Raw genomic sequence first — 19,983 nt, 5'->3', positions numbered from 1 at the left:
CATTTACATTTTTTTTTTGAAGTTTCTTCATTTGAGGTACTTTCCTTGCTGACAAACTTGTATATAACAATATAACAATATTTAACTTATACTTAACCTAGGCCTTTTCATACTGTTCATGGGGTTCTCAAGGCAAGAATACTGAAGTGGTTTGCCATTCCCTTCTCCAGTGGACCACATTCTGTCAGCCCTCTCCACCATGACCTGTCCATCTTGGGTGGCCCCACACGACATGGCTTAGTTTCATTGAGTCAGACAAGGCTGTGGTCAGTGTGATCAGATTGGCCTGTTGACTGTGATTGTGGTTTCAGTCTGTCTGCCCTCTGATGCCCTCTCTCAGTGCCTACTATCTTACTTGGTTTTCTCTTACCTTGGACGTGGGATATCTCTTCACGGCTGTTCCAGCAAAGCGCAGCCGCTGCTCCTTACCTTCGACATGAAAGAGGAGACTGAAAAAGTTGGCTTAAAGCTCAACATTCAGAAAATTAAGATCATGGCACGTGGTCCCATCACTTCATGGCAAATAGATGGGGAAACAGTGGGAACAGTGGCTGATTTTATTTTTCTGGGCTCCAAAATCACTGTAGATGGTGACTGCAGCCATGAAATTAAAATACACTTACTCCTTGGAAGGAAAGTTATGACCAACCTAGACAGCATATTCAAAAGCAAAGACATTACTTTGCCAACAAAGGTCTGTCTAGTCAAGGCTATGGTTTTTCCAGTGGTCATGTATGGATGTGAGAGTTGGACTATAAAGAAAGCTGAGTGCGGAAGAATTGATGCTTTTGAACTGTGGTATTGGAGAAGACTCTTGAGAGTCCCTTGGACTGCAAGGAGATCCAACCAGTCCATCCTAAAGGAGATCAGTCCTGGATATTCATTGGAAGGGCTGATGTTGAAGCTGAAACTCCAATCCCTTGGCCACCTGATGCAAAGAGCTGACTCATTGGAAAAGACCTTGATGCTGAAAAGATTGAGGGCAGGAGGAGGCAGGGATGACAGAGGATGAGATGGTTGGATGGCATCACTGACTCGATGGACATGGGTTTGGGTGGACTCTGGGACTTAGTGATGGACAGGGCAGCCTGGCATGCTGTGGTTCATGAGTTTGCAAAGAGTCAGACACAACTGAGCAAATGAACTGAACTGAAACCTAGGCACAATGAAAATATTATGCTTAATGTTAATGAAGCTTGCTGCTGCTGCTGCTAAGTAGCTTTTAGTCGTGTCCAACTCTGTGCGACCCCATAGACGGCAGCCCACCAGACTGCCCCGTCCCTGGGATTCTCCAGGCAAGAACACTGGAGTGGGTTGCCATTTCCTTCTCCAATGCATGAAAGTGAAAAGTGAAAGTGAAGTCGCTCAGTCGTGTCCGACTCTTCGAGATCCCATGGACTGCAGCCCACCAGGCTCCTCCATCCATGGGATTTTCCAGGCAGGGGTACTGGAGTGGGGTGCCGGCACAGACATGTCTATATTATATTAGCAAACATTAACACTAGATACATAATATTGAAAATTTCCCAGTTCACGTGAATCTGAAATTTATTTAGGTTAATTTCTCTTGTATTTAGAATTGCTTGATTTGTAAGTGCTTACTTTTCTTTAGGCCAATTAAATTAGAACTCATTTACAACTTCAGTAATATTATTAAAAAATAAAAAAAGACACACACTGAGACATACATAAATCCAGAGAGACAGAAAGAGATCTCATAGTTTTCTGCTTGAGATTTAAAATGTCTTTTTGACACATCCCTTTTTTCTTTTTATTGTGCTTGAAGTTCTAATTTGCCCAAGGCTGAGGTCTCAGGCAAAGTGGGCCGTATATTTCAAGGACATGGAAAGGGTTAACTTCAAGCTTTTCCCTAGGCAGGCCTTTTAAAGAGCTAGTTGTTTGTAATTGCATATGCAAAAGAAACCGGTTTTGCAGTTTCCAAGAAAAAAAAAAATTCATTTTAACCAGTTTTCTCCGGAGTCTAAAGAATATCACGGCCATCCTGTGTCAAAAAGTAATCTTTCCTTTCTGTAGTCATAGTTTTATAGCTAAAATACAGAGCAAATAGTGCTCAAATTGACTCTGATATCAGGGGCAGATCAGCTGATAAAAATCTTGGATTGTCCCTCTGGTGGGAAGTGAGGTCTTTGTCCCATCAGAAAAATCTGAAGGGTTAAGGGAATTTGCAGGAGTGGGGAAAGCTTGGTCTTTCTCCACCCTGAGAAACAGGAGTAGTTAGAAGGGAATTCTTTAGAATGTTAAGAGAGTTTTTGATCCCTCAGGCTTTTGAAAATAGGAGAAAGACCTGAACCAAAGGAACCTCAGAATTCTTTCCTAGAGCTCATGTGGATATGAAACGTCAAGTAAGGGTCGTCTAGGAAGTCTGATGAGAGAGACAGAGGGGGACAGGAGATGGGGGGGGGGGGGGGGCAACAGAAAGACACATGCGGCATGAGTCCCTCAAACCCGGATTCTGACTGAGGGCCATGAAGGACTGACGTAAGGAAATTCTGAGTCCTTTCCCTGCTTTTGGCAAAAGCTAGTGTGCCATTTAGTCATTTTTTGGGTCCCCCAGTTTGTATTGGGACCAGGCCTTTTGCAGGGTCAAAATTGTCCAGTTTCTGAGAAGGTAGCCAAGAGGTGAGTCTGAGAGAGGCTCCTGTGACATATCAGAACCCATCCTTAGCCTATATGCCAAGGAACTGGGGGGTACTGAGAGTCACCGGCTGGCAAAAAGGTGTCCCTTTTTGTCTCAGCGATGTCTCCGTGCAACTAATGGCACAAAAATGGCCGACATTCCCAAAAGCCACGTCTGACAGTGAGAGGTGATCTCTGAGTACCGAGCGGCTAAGGCACCATGTGACCTGGGTAAAGAAAGACAGAGCTAAGGCACCATGTGCCCCAGGCAGAGAAAGAGATTTCTCACCCGGAGCAACGGGGTGAGTCACCATTTGGCAATCCCCTGAAATGCAGAAGGCGCCTTTGGGATGGCTCAGAGGCAACACCTGCTGCTGCTGCTAAGTCACTTCAGTCGTGTCCGACTCTGTGCGACCCCATAGACGGCAGCCCACCAGGCTCCCCCGTCCCTGGGATTCTCCAGGCAAGAACCCTGGAGTGGGTCGCCATTTCCTTCTCCAATGCATGGAAGTGAAAAGTGAAAGTGAAATCACTCAGTCGTGTCCGACCCTGCAGCCTACTAGGCTCCTCCGTCCATGGGATTTTCCAGGCAATAGTACTGGAGTGGGGTGCCATCGCCTTCTCCGGGATGGCTCAGAGGCAACACCTAGGCTCCTGGAAATCAATCTGGACCAAAAGGGAAAGAAGTGAAAGTGACAGGGAAGAAGGCTGAGGAATCCGCCTTACAATCCTACTGGGGAGGCGGTGGCCAGGGGACAATGACCTCTGTTTTGCTTCAACCACTATGCGCCTGACTCGGTGCACAGATGTTGTCTTGCTGGGGGCAGATGCCCTTGTGGCCTGATCTGTTCTGTGTCTGCCTTATCCTCACACAGGTGTCTTCATGTGGCAGGCGTCCTAATGATTTTTAAGTGCTTGACCTGTGCCCACACAATATTGGTTGGCCTAGTCCTCAGGAGAGAAGAAAAAGGAGAGACCCTCACCCTTTCGGGCAGCAATTCCTGGGGCTCAGTGAGCAGTGCAGCCTTTGGAACACACCAGAGGGTAACCCTGGCCAGAGTTCCTCAGTGGCTTCTATAGCACTTACCTGTTCGCACAGGGTCCCTGTGAGAAAGGAGAAGCGAGGAGGTGGGGAAAGAGACCCCAAGTTCCCCATATGGGCCACCAGAACTGTCGTGGTCCGGGCGCAGGTTGGAAAAGAATTTCCAGACGTGAGACAGAATGAGAGGGAAATAAAGTTTATTAGAGTGGGAGACACTGTTAGAACAGTGGGCCAGCTCAAGGGAGAACTGGTGTTGAACAGGGGTCCTTAGTCCACTTGTATACCCAGGGTACAAGAAGTGGGATAGAGGTTTTGCAGTTCATTTGCTGCTTGGATGGGGCACATATACTGGGTGGGGGCAGGGGGAGTAAGGTAAATATCTTCTCTCTATGGGGTAGGAGGGGAGACAGGTTATACTGCTCAGGAGGACGTGAAATCTGTTAATAGTTACAACATGGGGGAGTAAGGACGATAAGGGTATGGTTTTTCTATTCCTGCATTCCAAGTCCCTCCTTGGCTTTTTCTGCTCTTTTGTCCTTGGGTCACCACATTATATATACGGCCTGTAAAACTTCCCCAGTGGCTCAGACAGTAAAGAATTTGCCTACAGTGCAGGAGACCTGGGTTTGATCCATGGGCCAGAAAGATCCCATGAGAAGGGAATGGCAACCCACTCCAGTATTCTTGCCTGGAGAATTTCATGGAAAGTGGAGCCTGGCAGGCTACAGTCCATGGGGTTGCAAAGAGTTGGACATGACTGAAGCAACTTAGCACAAAATAGCACATGTCTAATGCCTGTATGAGTGACTTCACTTTCACTTTTCACTTTCATGCATTGGAGAAGGAAATGGCAACCCACTCCAGGGTTCTTGCCTGGAGAATGCCAGGGACGAGGGAGCCTGGTGGGCTGCCATCTATGCGGTCGCACAGAGTCGGACACGACTGAAGCAACTTAGCAGCAGCAGCAATGCCTGTATTCATTCTCTATGGATGCTATAATAAATTACCCAAAACTGAATGGCTTAAAGTAATACAAAATTATTATCTTATGGTTCTGGAGCTTAGATGTCCTACACAAGTTTCACTGGGCTAAAATCAAGATGTCAGCAGGGCTGCATTCCTGTTTTAAATCAATAGGGGAAAATCAGTTTCCGTGTTTTTACTAGCTTCTGGAGGCCACCCACATTCCTTGGCTCATAGCCCCCCTTCTCCATTTTCAAAATCAGCAAGGGTAGGTCAAATCTTTCTCATATTGCATCACTCTGGCCTTTTCTGCTTCCCTCTTCTATTTATGGGAAATTGACATTGAAGCCAACCAGAAAATCCAGGATTATCTCCTTATGTTAGAGTCAGATGATTAGCAATGCTAATTCCATCTGCAACCTAATCCCCTTTGTGGTGCAATATATTCACAGGTTAGGGAGATAAGGATGTGGATGCCTAGAGAAGCAGTTATTTCATCTACAGGCTGCCTAGTTACTCTTCCCACTAGGGTATAACTCCATGAGACAAGGATTTTATCTATTCAGTTTATTGCTCTGTCCCTAGACTAGCTCAATAAAAGTATAGGAAATGTGTAGATACTTGCTATGGACTGAATTTTTGTTCCCTACTCCATGCCCCCTCCCCTGCTGCAATTCATATATTGAAACCCTAATCCCCAATGTGACAGTATTTGAAGATATGGCCTTTGGGAGGTAATTAGTGTTAGATAAGCTGAACGGGCATGGTTGGGGGGGGGGGGCGGTGCTTCCCAGGTGGCTCAGTGGGTAAAGAAACCACCAGCCAATGCAGGAAATGAAGGAGATGAGGGTTTGATCACTGGTCAGGAAGATCTCCTGGAGGAGGGCATGGCAACCCCTCCAGTATTCTTGCCTGGAGAATTCCATGGGCAGAGGAGCCTGGTGGACTGCAGTCCATGGGGTTGCAAAGAGTTGGACATGACTGAGCGACTAACACACACACACACACTTGCTAAGTACTTTACATGAAGTATCCCATTTAATTCTCAGAAGATCCCTATGTGGTAGGTACAGGTGAAGACACTATAGACTAGGAAGTTAAATTAACTTGCCTAGGGTCATGCAGCTAGAACATCATGTAGGTGGGTTTTAGACTGGACAGTATGACTTAAGCCCATGGCCTTAACCCTCACACTCCACTGCCCCTATCGCATGGCAATGGGCAAACCTGGATCTTGCCCTCAAGATTCTTCCAATCTAGTAAAAATGATAAGAGAAACACAAGCAATAACACACACTCACAAAGACTATAGAGTGTAGTGTAGGAGAGGCCAGCATGTTTTTGTGGAGCATAGTGATGGGATAGATTAATTCTGGTTGGAGCTGATTATAGGCAACTTTAGGGAGGATGTGGCATTTGGGCTGCACTTAAGATGGTGGACATTGGTGGAGTTGGATGGAAAGGCTGTTTCAGGCAGAAGGAGCCACAGGAGTAAGGATACCCGAAAGGAGAAAAATGCTAATGTGTTCCAGAAACCCAGATTCATCTTGTTGGTATGGGGACTATGCATGCAGTTAGAGGATGAGGGCTGGGATCCCAAAAACTAGGCTAGAGATCAGGGGGATTTAATGATTTTGTTAACAGTTCTTAATGGAGAAAAATGACCTCAAGGAGCTTCCAAAGTAATGTCTGAAGCTGTAACTCAAAAGGCAACAAGCAGTAGAGAAAAATGAACATCTTGTTGAATAAATTGTGTTCAGAAGCTGCTAACTGTTTGCAGGGCAATCCTGGACCTGCAAATCCGAGTTCAGGGCACAGCCTCAAATATAGGAGGCTCCAAAGCTTCTAAAAGCGGGCAAATATGGACAGTGAGAACGACTGGCCCCTCCCAACCTTTGCACAAGTATGGTCTCACCACTTCCACTTCACAGATAAACGAACTAAGGCTGGAAGGAGTAAGTGATTCATCCCAGAGGACACAACCACTAAAATTGAGACACTGAATCTGGATCTCATGACCATCAGTGTTCTGTGTGTCCTGATACATAAGTGGAAAAGGCCACAGGGTGTATTAGTCCCAGAGGAGGAGGCTGTCAGCTTTTAGGCTCTTTCACATCCCAGGTTCCTATGGGGTAAATCTGAGGAATTTGGGTGTGGCTACTCATGAATCTCACTTCCAAGCTCTTCTAGGCAACAGAGAGAAGCCAGAATTATCTGAAAGATGAAGTACAGAGAGACAAGGTTCATAGTAATCAAGAGAATGGGCTTTGAAGTCTGAAAGACTGACGTTAGCTGTGTCTAGTCTCTCTGAGTCAGCTTACTTCGTTTCATAAAATGAGGTAAATGACACACGTAATTGTACGGACTCAATGGAGGGCTTCATGTAACGTGCTTAGCAGAGTACCTGTCATTTTAAGTGCTATCAGGTAAGTGCTCAAAAACCTGTGTCCTCCTCCTTCCAGTCATTCTCAGCCACCCTCACACAGCCCCTCCCCTGGGAGAGTAAGCTGTCCCAGCTCTCAGTGCGTGTTACACTCCACACTGAATCCAGAAGACCCACTGTCCCTTGGGGTGACGTCTCCTGGGATTGGGAACAAAAAGAGAAGGTTTCTGGTGAGGTCGATACAGAATGAATAACATTCATATTTCTTGTCAAGTCAGTGCAGATTATTTTTCATCATTTTCAGTTCATGCTTTATACATACATTTCCTGGAAGAGGAAAGTCATGCTGGTCTTCAGTGGTGTATGGGAAAAGTCCCAGAAAGATTCTGTGGCCAGACCACTTCATTACAGATTCCTCTGAGAGGGCACCAAAAGAGCAAAGGAATGTCAGAAGGGTATCACCATAGCAACATCATAACAATCAGACTGAAACAGAGTAAAAGTGGAGAGAGCGTGTATGCCTTGTCATTGATGAACATAGGCTCACAGTTACGTTGCCCTGGAGAGCAGTGCTCAGAGTTCAAGGGCTACTCCAGTTCGGTTTGGTGAGAGGTGAGATTTGGTGAAAATTCTGTTCATTTTGGCCGAGTGATTGTGCTCTAAACTGATTACCACAGGCGGCTTGCTAACAAATAGTAGATGTTCTCAGAGTCTCTCCTTTGATCCCAAGCAATGATGATTTGCAAGGCTAAGTGTCTACATAACAAATCAAAAGTAAGGGCTTACCCACTTTGATTTTGTTTACAAAATCCTGACTAGTCACAAGTTTGGAGGGATTGTCTCAGTGCTTTATGGGATCTGTGATACAAGCATTTATGTTAGTGAATTCTGGGTTCTGGAAATAAATGTACATATTTCCCCCTAAGCACTGACATAATGGCAATTCAAAGAAAAGTGTATATGTGTGTGTGTGTGTGTGTGTATCAAGCAATTTCAAACCAGGACAAAACTCCATGTATCCATGTTGTTTTTAAAATGACACTGGATGTCCATAGTCATTTCCACTGAAATGATACTCTATGGTACTGTTCAAAGTTCTAGCAGCAGCTAAAAAAAAAAACAAAAAAAGTGCAATTTAGAATCACAGTGGATAATTACCTGCCTTCAATTCTATAGGCATAGAATGAATATTCTTTCCTAAGTCGTTTATTGAAAGGAGACTGTGAGCCTTCTTTCTGTTTTTAAGATCTGTTTACACTTTTCATAGTGACCCAATGTTATTCCAGTTCTTCCCTACTAGGCTGGATTTAGGGTTTCTAACATAATTTGAATCTTTAACGGGCGACTCTTCTCATCAGAAGATAAGCCTGTTTTTGCTCGGGCCTGACACAAGCTGAGTGTGGCACACTTGTGGTTGGCCTCAGCACTTGAACAACGGAGAGAAATTGTCTCACCATTAAACAGATCAACTTAGATATGATCCAAGGAGGGATGGTTGCCAGGAGAACCAACAACTAATGTAGTCTTCTTTAAAGACCCGGTAGTCTAGTTCCCCCAAATCAATTTAAGAGTGAGTCTTGAACACCTCTCTTAAGTGGGAAAATTAGACCATTGTATGCTCATGGATTTGGGAAGTCATGCTCTCAGAGTAGTTCATACAGAAGGGCATAGGAAGATAGAGAAGAGGCTGGTGTGTCATGGATGCTTCGAACTTGCTTACATCCCTTTCCTTCTTCCAAATAGGAACATAACATGGGTATCAAATAGACCTTCTCTTCAAGAGGTGAAAACACTGCCATACCTTTGTGATCAGTGCCTACCCACTGGGTGGCCAATAAGTCAGTCATGAGCCCCTGCCTACCTTGGAGGGCCAACCAAGAAGTTGTGCAGATACAGTTCTCCTTGAATATCTGTGCAAAGAAACAAAAGAAACTACTGTCAGACTCAAGGTGCCGTGGAAGAACTTCTCTCAAGCAACCCCTGCCTTCCCAGCATAAAAAATAAACAAGATTTTCCTTTTCCTATCATAATTAAGGCAAGACACAAAAGCGAGGCCATTACTCACCCTGTTCTACATTAGTCCCCAGCTGTTTCACCTACTCGGGACCTTCTTTCCTCAAGATTCCAATTAGATTTGATATACTGCTCAATATTAATTTCCTCCTAAGAAGCTACATCACCATTTGGAAAGCCCCTTGGGTTGAATAATTATTGAATTTCTGAATGGCCTCCAGCCAACCTCAAATGTGATATTGTTTCATGTCCAATAATATGAAAAAGACTTTGCCCTGGGCATTGAACAGCTGTGATGATGCTTTTCTGAAGAAGTACAGCTCTCTGAAAGGTTTTCAGGGAAGTTTCATTTTAAACTGTCCCTGGGTCTTACGGTCTGCTCAGCAGAGTCCCCATTGGATTATTTCCTTCCTTCCTTCTTTCATTTATTCTCTCCTCCTCCCTCCCATTAGCCCTCTGTCTTCCCTTCCTCCTTTCTTTCTCTCCCTTCCTTCCTTTGTTACTTTGTTTCAGAGAGGATTTATGACAGCTAGGTCCCTCATCAAGATTTCCACCCAGTATTCCAGAAGAAGAAATCTCCTTTTTTATAAAAATAGAATTACACTTCCATTCCCTTTCCATGGCTTTTCGCTTCCCTGGGTTCTTTTTTGTTTGTCTCAGCAGATGCTAAATCAGGTTTTCACTTGAAGTGGTTTCTCATTGCTACTCAAGTTGGGGCAGAGTCTTCACCAGAAACCCAAAAGAAAGCACAAGTGAAGAGCTGGAAGGACATTAGAGTTGATTTGCTTCAGTGTCTAGTACAGCTCCAGAATTTTCCAGGCGATGGAGGGCAGGGGATTCATATTTATTGAGTGCCTGGTATGTGCTAGGGGCTGTGTTGGGCATTTTCACTTCTATTAGCGCTTCTTATCCTCACGATGACCTTGGATGGTAGGTATGCTTCATCCTCATAGTGGCTTTTCCTCTTTTTTCTTTTAGTCAGCCTGCTCTCTAACTCCAGCTTCTTATAATCACCTCCCAAATAAACTCATTGTCCTGGAGTCTTTGTTTTAGGCTCTGATTTGAGGGGAATCCAAACCGAAATCCTTGGGTTCCTGCTGGACTGGAAATGAAAACCGTCTTGCATGCTGATTAGTAAGGGAGAAGGTTATTGTCCTGAGTTCTGCAAGAAAATAGACTAACCCAGAGAGAAACCCTGAAGCAGAGGAAACAATTCCAAGCCAGGAACTCTATTAAGAAAATTTCCCTTAAGTAGAATTTTCTTTGAGAAAATACATGCAAAATGTTCACTCAACATGCGTGGCAGACAATACATCCAGTCACTGTTCTTCTCTTCTGAATAAATCTTCAATAGAAGTCGCCTGGTCATCCTCACTTATCTGTCAGTCTTTCTATTTTTAAAACTTATTTCTTGGGCTGTGCTGGGTCTTCAGCACATTACTGCTCTCAGGTTTTTTTTCTCTAGTTGTGGCAAGCAGGGGCTTCTCGTTGTGGTGGCTTCTCTCGCTGTGGAGCACAGGCTCTACCGTACTTCAGATCAGATCAGATCAGTCGCTCAGTGGGCTTCGGTAGTTGCGGCACGGTGGACTCGGGAGCTGCGGCTCCTGGGCTCTAGTGCACAGGCGCGATAGCTGTGGCGCATGCGCTTAGTTGTTCCACTGCCTGCGGGATCCTCCTGGACCAGGGGATCAAACTCGTGTCTCCTGCATTGGTAAGCAGAGTTTTTACCACTGAGCCACCAAGGAAGAAACCCTGTCCATCAGTCTTAACTGCATCCTGGGGAATTTTCCCCCTGCTGTTCACGCAAGGAACAAGACACAGCCATCCTTCTCTACCTGGAAGGCAGCACAGAGTGTTAGCTGAAGTAAGTTGTGGGCCATAGAGGCAGGTCAGGTTCTAGTCAGCTGGGTGACTAAGTCTCACTGGTTTTGCTGCAGAAACGATCTCCCAGATTCAGCGGCCGAAACCCCTAAGGCTAATGTCTTGCTCACGTGACGTGCTTGGATTTGGTGGATGGGGGTCGGGGAGGTTGTGCTTCCGAGGCTCCCACAGCAAAACTGAGGCTGTGGAGCAGCCACTTTCCAGAATGCTGATGGTCGCTGTGACAGAGTGCAAAAGAGGCAGAGCTCACACTGATTTTGTTCATTCTATCTGAAAGCGACCCATGTCTCTTGCTCAAGGTGAACGCAAAGTACTATCCAACTTTTAGGTAAGAGAAAAGAGAGAGGTCGAAAAGCAAAACACCTGCGAAAAATGTCTGTTTGGATAATCTTTCCACCTGAGTTTCAGTGTCTTTGTGGTGTACCATGCTGCTGCTGCTAAGTCGCTTCAGTGGTGTCCGATTCTGTGTGACCCCATAGATGGCAGCCCACCAGGCTCCGCCGTCCCTGGGATTCTCCAGGCAAGAACACTGGAGTGGGTTGCCGTTTCCTTCTCCAGTGCATGAAAGTGAAAAGTGAAAGTGAAGGTGCTCAGTTGTGTCCGACTCTTCATGACCCCATGGACTGCAGCCCACCAGGCTCCTCTGTCCATGGGATTTTCCAGGCAAGAGTACTGTGTACCCTGGGGGTATTCAATTTCTGAGGTTGTTGTGAGGGTTAAATGAGAAATGGCACATAGCCATTATTCCATAAATGTGGCTTATTTGTATGCCTGAAATATAGTATACTGATAAGTCACTTCAGTCGTGTCCGACTCTGTGCGACCCCATAGATGGCAGCCCACCAGGCTGCCCCGTCCCTGGGATTCTCCAGGCAAAAACACGAGTGGGTGAAATATAGTATAAAGGCTTACTATAAACAATAGCAAGCTCTTCAACCTTTTTCTATAAATTGCACTATCTAGTCTTTAAAAATGATTCCTGTGTGCTTTCTCTGAATTTCTCCAAGTTTTGTCTGTTCTGAGATGTGGATTCTAGCACAGTGTTCTCAGTCTAGAAAGGCCCTCCCTACTACTAAGAGATGAGAGAGTACTCTATATTTTTTTTTTGGAAGGGGAACTATTCGAATATAAAATGATGATCATGATATTTAGTATTTATAGCAAGTATTGTTCTGGTATAGAGATGAAACAGTGCAGAAGTTCATCAGAACAGTATGGGTCTCATTAGAAAGAATGTATTACTATGATGCTCAGAAAACTCAGGCTGGCTATGAAGTTACTAGAACAGTGTGGGCTTCTTTGGCCAAGTGTGTTATTATAATTTCAGTGGAACCATTATCCTGTCAAGAAAACACATGGTAAAACCTGCAGGGGCTCCCTGGGACTTCATGAGAGAGAGTGGATGCTGACTTTCCCTAGGGAAGGCAGAAGCCTGGTGGGGTCTGAGCAAGGGCCTGAGGCATAGCTTGTACCCACAGCTGCCTCCTAGGCCCTCATCAGCCTAGCTTTTGGCTCGGAAAGCTAGCACTTTGAGTATCTAGTCAGGAGACTTTCTCATTTTCCTTGGGTTGATCCCACCCCTCCTCCCCCCTCCCCATCATCTTTTCACATGATGGCAATCAACTCCTAGTTTTATAAGGTGTTCTTTATTCTGGCAGAATTTAGGCCAGGGACTTTCTGTTCAGCAAATGGCTTGGCTCACGTGGACCCTGGGGTTGTTTACGTTTTTTAGGACTTGCTATTGCGAAACCCTAGTTTATTTTACGTACTTGGACTGCTTTTGCCAGAATGAATTCATTTGCTCAAGTTATTTTTAAAATGTGCTTTTTCTTAGCTTTTTAGAGACGCTGTAGTCTCTTGTTTGTGTGGGTCTAGGCCAGAAAAAAAACAAAGCAAAACAAAAAAACGCGGTCTATTGATCGAAGCCAGGAAAAATGTCTAGCCAATGTGGATCAAAGGAGGTTCTCAGTTTTGAACAGAAAATTCTCTCCTCCCTGAATGCTGACTTAACACTGAGTGGTGCTAGTCCCAGGGCTGAAATCCTTGATGCTTCCAGAACCAAGAAGGCCCTGCAAATGAGTCTCAGACTGCTCCTGCAGGTATGCTGGAGGAGGCTTTCAGGATAGTCACTGGGAAAAAAATACCTTCTGTTGTCAGTTGGCTCCTCCACAGTCCAGTAGGCAGACCACTGGAGGCTGTAGGGCCACACACACCCCGACCTCGTCTGGGCCAAATGGGCTGATTCACCAGACTACCTTGCAAACAATTTTTTTGTGTGTATGAGTGTGCTTTTATTTCCTTTTTTTTAAAAAAAATGTTTTATTGAAAAATAATTGATTTAGTGTTGCATTAATTTCTGCTGTACAGCAAAGTGATACATATATTCTTTTTCATGTTCTCTTCCATCATGGTTTATCACAGGGTATTGAATATATTTCCCTGTGCTATACAGTAGGACCCTGTTTATCCATCCTATATATAATCATTTGCATCTGCTAATCCCAAACTCTCGGTCCATCCCTCCCCCTGGGCACCCTCAAGTCTGACCTGTGTCTGTGTCTATTTCTCTTTTGTAGTTGTTTGTGGCATTTTTAGATCCCACATATAAGTGACATCGTAAGGTGCTTGTCTTTCTCTGACTTCTTTCAATTAGTATGATAATCTCTAGGTCCATTCATGTTGCTGCAAATGGCATTATGTCATTTTCTTTTTAATGGATGAGTAGTATTCGATTGAATATGAGCAGCACATCTTTATTCAGGCATCTGTTGGTGGACATTTAGGTTGCTTGCATGTCTTGGCTATTGTGAACAGTACTGCTGTTTACATAGGGCTGCATATAACTTTTTATAGTTTTGTCTCAGATATATGGCCAGTAGTGGGATTGGAGCATCATATGTCAACTCTATTTTTAGATTTTTAAGGCACCTGCACACTGTTCTCCATTGTGGCTGCACCAGTTCACATTCCCACCAAGTGCTGAAGAGTTCCCTTCTCACCACACTCTCTCCATCATTTGTTATCTGTAGACTTTTTAAAGATGGCGATTCTAACTGGTGAGAGGTAGTACATACCCAGGAGTTTTGATTCCTTGCAAACATTTTATTTCACAACTGGTTTTTAAATATAACTCTTTAGGACCTAGATTCTTACCTTTGGGGGAAATCAGAAACCCCTCTGAGAATCTGATGAAAGCTATGGCTCCACCACTCAGAAAAGTATATGTACATACAAACATTTGTCAGTGGTATCACTGGGATAATATCCAAGAACTCCCAAGGTGGGAATGGGGGCATAAATCCCATTGATTCAGAATTTGGGGAAGCTTCAAAACTGAGATTAATGGTATGTGGATACTATTCATTCTTTTGGAACTTGTTGAGTTCCAGGAACTACACTGGAAGATGGGGACACAGTGGTGCATAAGACAAGGATCCAGCCTTGTGTGTGAAGGCTGCAGTTTAATGGAGACAAACCTAGAATAACTGTGATTATAATGAGTTAAGTGTTATGCTGGGCCTGTAAGTATGGAAACCTCTAAGAACTCTGAATGAAGGGTAGTTAATTCAACACATATTTGATAAACATATTATGTGCTAGACAATTAGGTATAAGCTAGTGCACGTGGAACAACAGACTGGTTCCAAATAGGAAAAGGAGTACGTCAAGGCTGTATATTGTCACCCTGCTTATTTAACTTATATGCAGAGTACATCATGAGAAACGCTGGGTTGGAAGAAGCACAAGCTGGAATCAAGATTGCTGGGAGAAATATCAATAACCTCAGGTATGCAGATGACACCACCCTTATGGCAGAAAGTGAAGAGGATCTAAAAAGCCTCTTGATGAGGGTGAAAGTGGAGAGTGAAAAAGTTGGCTTAAAGCTCAACATTTAGAAAATGAAGATCATGGCATCTGGTCCCATCACTTCATGGCAAATAGATGGGGAAACAGTGGAAACAGTGTCAGACTATTTTGGGGGGCTCCAAAATCACTGGAGATGGTGATTTCAGCCATGAAATTAAAAGACGCTTACTCCTTGGAAGGAAAGTTATGACCAACCTAGATAGCATATTCAAAAGCAGAGACATTTCTTTGCCAACAAAGGTCCGTCTAGTCAAGGCTATGGTTTTTCCAGTGGTCATGTATGGATGTGAGGGTTGGACTGTGAAGAAAGCTGAGCGCCGAAGAATTGATGATTTTGAACTGTGGTGTTGGAGAAGACTCTTGAGAGACCCTTGGACTGCAAGGAGATCCAACCAGTCTATCCTAAAGGAGATCAGTCCTGGGTGTTCTTTGGAAGGACTGATGCTAAAGCTGAAACTCCAATACTTTGGCCACCTCATGTGAAGAGCTGACTCTCTAGAAAAGACCCTGATTCTGGGAGGGATTGGGGGCAGGAGGAGAAGGGGACAACAGAGGATGAGATGGCTGAATGGCATCACCAACTCGATGGACATGAGTTTGGGTGAACTCCGGGAGTTGGTGATGGACAGCGAGGCCTGGCGTGCTGCGATTCATGGAGTTGCAAAGAGTCGGACACGACTGAGTGACTGAAGTGAACTGAACTGAACTGAGTGCACATTGTCCTTGCCTCAAGGAGCTTAAAGTTTGGATGCTCTAAATCCAAAGTTGAGGGAGGGGACTGGAAGAGCAGGATACCAGCCACAAGTAAACCCTGATGGAGAAGTAAGTCCATCGAGGTGAAGGGGGTGAGTATCCCAGGCAGTGTGAGCAGTGATGAGAGCAAGGTGGGTGGGGAAGCACACACAGTCCATCTCTACCTGGGGATGAGTGGTGAGAGCAGAGTGGAGAAGTTTGCTGGGTCGGATCCCACAGGTCCCTGTGCTTCGCCCAAGGATGGTGGGTTTTATACTGTGTCAAAGGTTGTCACTGAGGGTTTTTTTTCTAAAGTAAGTGAGTAAAGTTAAAGAGGAGATGATATTAGAGAGATTGCTCTGCTTTCTGTGGAAAAATGGATTGGGGTGGTGGAGGGGCGTGGTGCCTAGTAGGTGAAGAGACCAGAGAGGGGACCTGTTGAGTTAGTGTGGGTGAGCGATGATGAAGTCCTAGCAGTGACAATGAAGCTGGAGCAGAGAGATTTGAAAAACAGGGTGAAGCCTCTGGATAGTACCTCTCAGGCTGCGACGGATTCACACTAATAAAACCACCTTGCTACTGAGGTGGTATCCTTCAGAATCATGGCTGCAGAATTGCTGCGGCTTAATAATCAGATGGGGAAACTCTATATTCAGTTGCTTAATGATGCTGATAATGACACCGATACCATTGACAACAGTGGTAACTGAATCTTATTGTTCACTTACTCTGCGCCCGTTACCCTTTCACGTGTTCTGCGTGTATCAACCTACTTTTTTTAAAAAATGACTTTATGATGTAAGTTCCATTATATCTGTGGAATAGATGAGGATATTGAGATAGCACAGAGAAGTTCAATACCTTGTCCAAGCTCACACAGCCAAGAAGTAGAAAAACAGATTTGAAGTCTCGTTCCAGGACTCACACTCCTATCAAAATTACTCTTTTCCTACAATGACAGATATAGTGTCTTTTCCTGTAAAATTCAGTACGAGCACTAAAGTGGGGATTTTCAATTTGTTCTGAACATTGTAGCCACAATAAAAACGTTTCCATGCCACTCACATCCTCCAGAAATGTAGTAAGTGAGGTGCTAAGTTGCATCTGACTCATTGCGATCCTGTGGACTGTAGCCCACCGGGCTATTCTGTCCATGGGATTCTCCAGGCAGGAATACTGGAGAGGGGTGCCAGTTCCTCCTCCAAATAAGTGAGGTACACGAAGCAAAATGCTGGGCGTGAATGTTTTGGCAGATTCAGTTTCCAAAAAACAGAAAAGCAGAAAAAACAAACAATGGTGTTTTCGAACAATGAATGCTGTTTTCCTTTAGCCATAAGGGAGTTTTTAAACTTGACAAATCTATTCAGCTTTCAAAGCATTCCACATTCCCCACCCACAAGCAAATGCCAGAAGGTGCCAGTTTGAGCCAATTCTGAGCTCAGGAATGATTTTCTCAATACTAGATCAGATTTCTTCAATGTCCATGCTCCACAAACGGATGCTTACTAATGTTCTAATGAGTCTGATGAAAACTGCTTAGCAACTTATCACGGTACTAATGTAAAAAGGACATTTCAGCAAGAGATGATGTAGTGAGACACAAATGCAGAAACAGAAAATGACAGGGTCTTACTACTTTAAAGGGACTGAAAATCACTGCATTGAGATCTTTGAAATTTTAGAGCTAGGCTGTGCATAGGCTCAGTTTAATGGACTTTCTTGGTGGGGGGAGAATGCTTCCAATTACATAAAGAAAGTAATTTCTTTTGCAGGAACTAATTTTTTTTGGAGAGGACAAAGAAAATAATGTTTAGTAAACTCGTATTCACTGAACTAACTTTTTTGGAAGCATGCCCTTTGACCTGACACCATGCTAGACACAGATACAAAAATGAAAAAGGCATCTATCTTGTCCAGACTTGCTGCTGCTAAGTCATGTCCGACTCCATGCGACCCCATAGACGGCAGCCCACCAGGCTCCTCCATCCCTGGGATTCTCCAGGCAAGAATACTGGAGTGGGCTGCCATTTCCTTCTCCAGACTTTAGCAGTGGATAAAGAGAAGCAAAGAAATGGTGTAACAGACAAAGCAAAAGAAAATACCAGGAAATTAGAAGTGAGATAGTGAGGATAGAGGGAGGAACAAAAACTGTGTCTCAAGATTTTGGCCTTAAATTTGGGAGTGATGTGGAGCCATTAAACAGAAGTGATGATCAGATTTGATTTTATAAGGATCATGCTGTTGTCAGTGTGAAGACTGGGTTGCAGTTGGGGAGATCAAAGGCAGGATCAGCTCCAATCTTCGTAAAAATCATTCCAAAGCATTCTGCTACCTCCCTGGCTGTTCTCTAATTCACTTCCTCTTGTCCCCAAGACATAAGATTTATAATCTTTAAAATGCTATTTACTTTCCAAGTATTTAGGTTTTCCCAGATATCTGTTACTGACTTTTATTTCCATTTACTTTGTATGACTTGAATCCTTTTATTGTTATGGAGACTTGCTTTATGGCCCAGAATATGATCATCGTAGTACATGTTCCATGTGCTCTTGGAAAGAATGTGTATTCTACCATTGTTGGGTATTGCTGCATTCTATGTCACGTGCATCAAATTGCTAGTTTTTGCTCAAGTCTTCTATATACTTACTGTTTAGATTTTTTTTTTCTGTTAAGTCGTTCATTAAAATTGAGCCTATGCATAATCTAGCTCTAGAATTTGTCTTCTTCTTCTAACATTGAAAGAAGTTTTCAAATCTCCAATTATAATTGCAGATTTGTTAATTTCTCCTTATAGTTTTACCAGCTTTTACTTCAAGAATTTTGAAGCTGTTATGTAAATAAGTATTTAGGATTTTTGTGTCTTCTTGCTGAATTGACCCTTTATTTGGCATTATGAAATATTCTTTATCTTTGGTAATATTCTTTGCTGGGAAACCTACTTGGTCTGATATTAATATAGCCACTCCTGCTTTCTTTTGATTAGTGTTAGTATGGTGTATCTTTTTCTACCTTTTTAATCTGTTTGCCCTTTATTTTCAATATATGCTTTTTGTTGGTAGCATATAGTTGGATCTTGTTTTTTCATCCAATCTAGACAATCTCTGCCTTTTAATTGGGGTATTTAGAATATTTATATTTAACTCTTTTCAAAAGATAATTGACTGTTTAAGCAAAAATAATAACAAAGTGTGGAGCTTATACTATATGCAGAAGTAAAACATGAGGCCACAGTAGCACAAAGGCAAGAAGAGATAAATGAGTTTTTCATTATCAGCTTCTTAAACTATATGTCAAGAGATCACTTGAATGTAGACAGGTATGTTAAAGATGTACATACTATAACCCTAAAGTAATCACTGAAATCAAAGAGTTGTAAGTAATAACCAACAAAAGAGATTAAATGCAATCATAAAAAATACTCAATCCAAAAGAAAGCAGAAAAGGAAGAAAAAGAGAACAAAGAAAAAATGGAAACAGCAAGATGATATATTTAACATAAACATATCAACAATCACATTAAATGCAAAAGCTCCAAACACCCTGATTAAAAGGTAATGATTTTCAGATTGTGTAAGAGGAGGTATAAAACCACTCATCAGGTACTGAGCTAAGTAGCTTACACAGTCTCATGAAATCCTCTTTAATAAGCATGATGTTATCATCATGTCTTCATTTCAGATATTTAAAAAATGAGCCTCAGAGAGGTTAAGTAACTTCTCCAAGTAGCACAGCAGGGCACTTCAGAGTGCTAATGAGCATATAATCCTTGCTTCATTCCCTTCCCTCCATTTCAGCAGCACTGAGTACCTGTTTCATGGAGCTGTGCCACATGACAACTTCTGTAACTGCTTGAGATGGAGTCCAGTTTAACCATCTGAGTGACCATGGTCTGTGTATTACATCCACTTACTCTCTAGCTTCCTCGTCTGTAAAATGGAACTAATGCCTGCCTCAGTGTTGTTGTGATGATAGATTCAGAAAGTCCAGTGGGTCCTGTATGTTAAATGGGGGTGGGTAACTGTTGTTACTTTCAGCTGTACCCTGAAGATCACACAAGAAATAACAATTTGTACAATTCCATGTCAATACCAAAACAGTGTTAGAGAAATGTGATGTTCACTATCTTCCTCTTTGACTTGCAACATTACAGAAACAGATCATAGTGGTAACTGTCTCATTTCTAATTTTCAGCATTATATGAAGTTCAGGTTTCCTCTTTGAGAATTTAGCAATGTAATGATCAGTCTTCTTCTAGAGAAACCTTTCAACTCAACTGTTATATTTATGAATGAATTTTTTTCCTCAGAGTAAAAATGTAATTTGTTTTCTAGACTGAAGGGTTTAGATTTCTTACACTTTCACATTGTATACCTATACTGGCAACCTGGAAGGAATAACTTCAGCTTAGGTTGTATTATTATAATAGTAACTAAGAAAAAAGAATTTGCCCAATCATTATCTTATA

Source organism: Bos taurus, chromosome 8 (assembly GCF_002263795.3).
Source record: "Bos taurus isolate L1 Dominette 01449 registration number 42190680 breed Hereford chromosome 8, ARS-UCD2.0, whole genome shotgun sequence".
Taxonomy (NCBI): Eukaryota; Metazoa; Chordata; class Mammalia; order Artiodactyla; family Bovidae; genus Bos; species Bos taurus.
Note: the sequence above shows the minus strand (reverse complement) of the source record.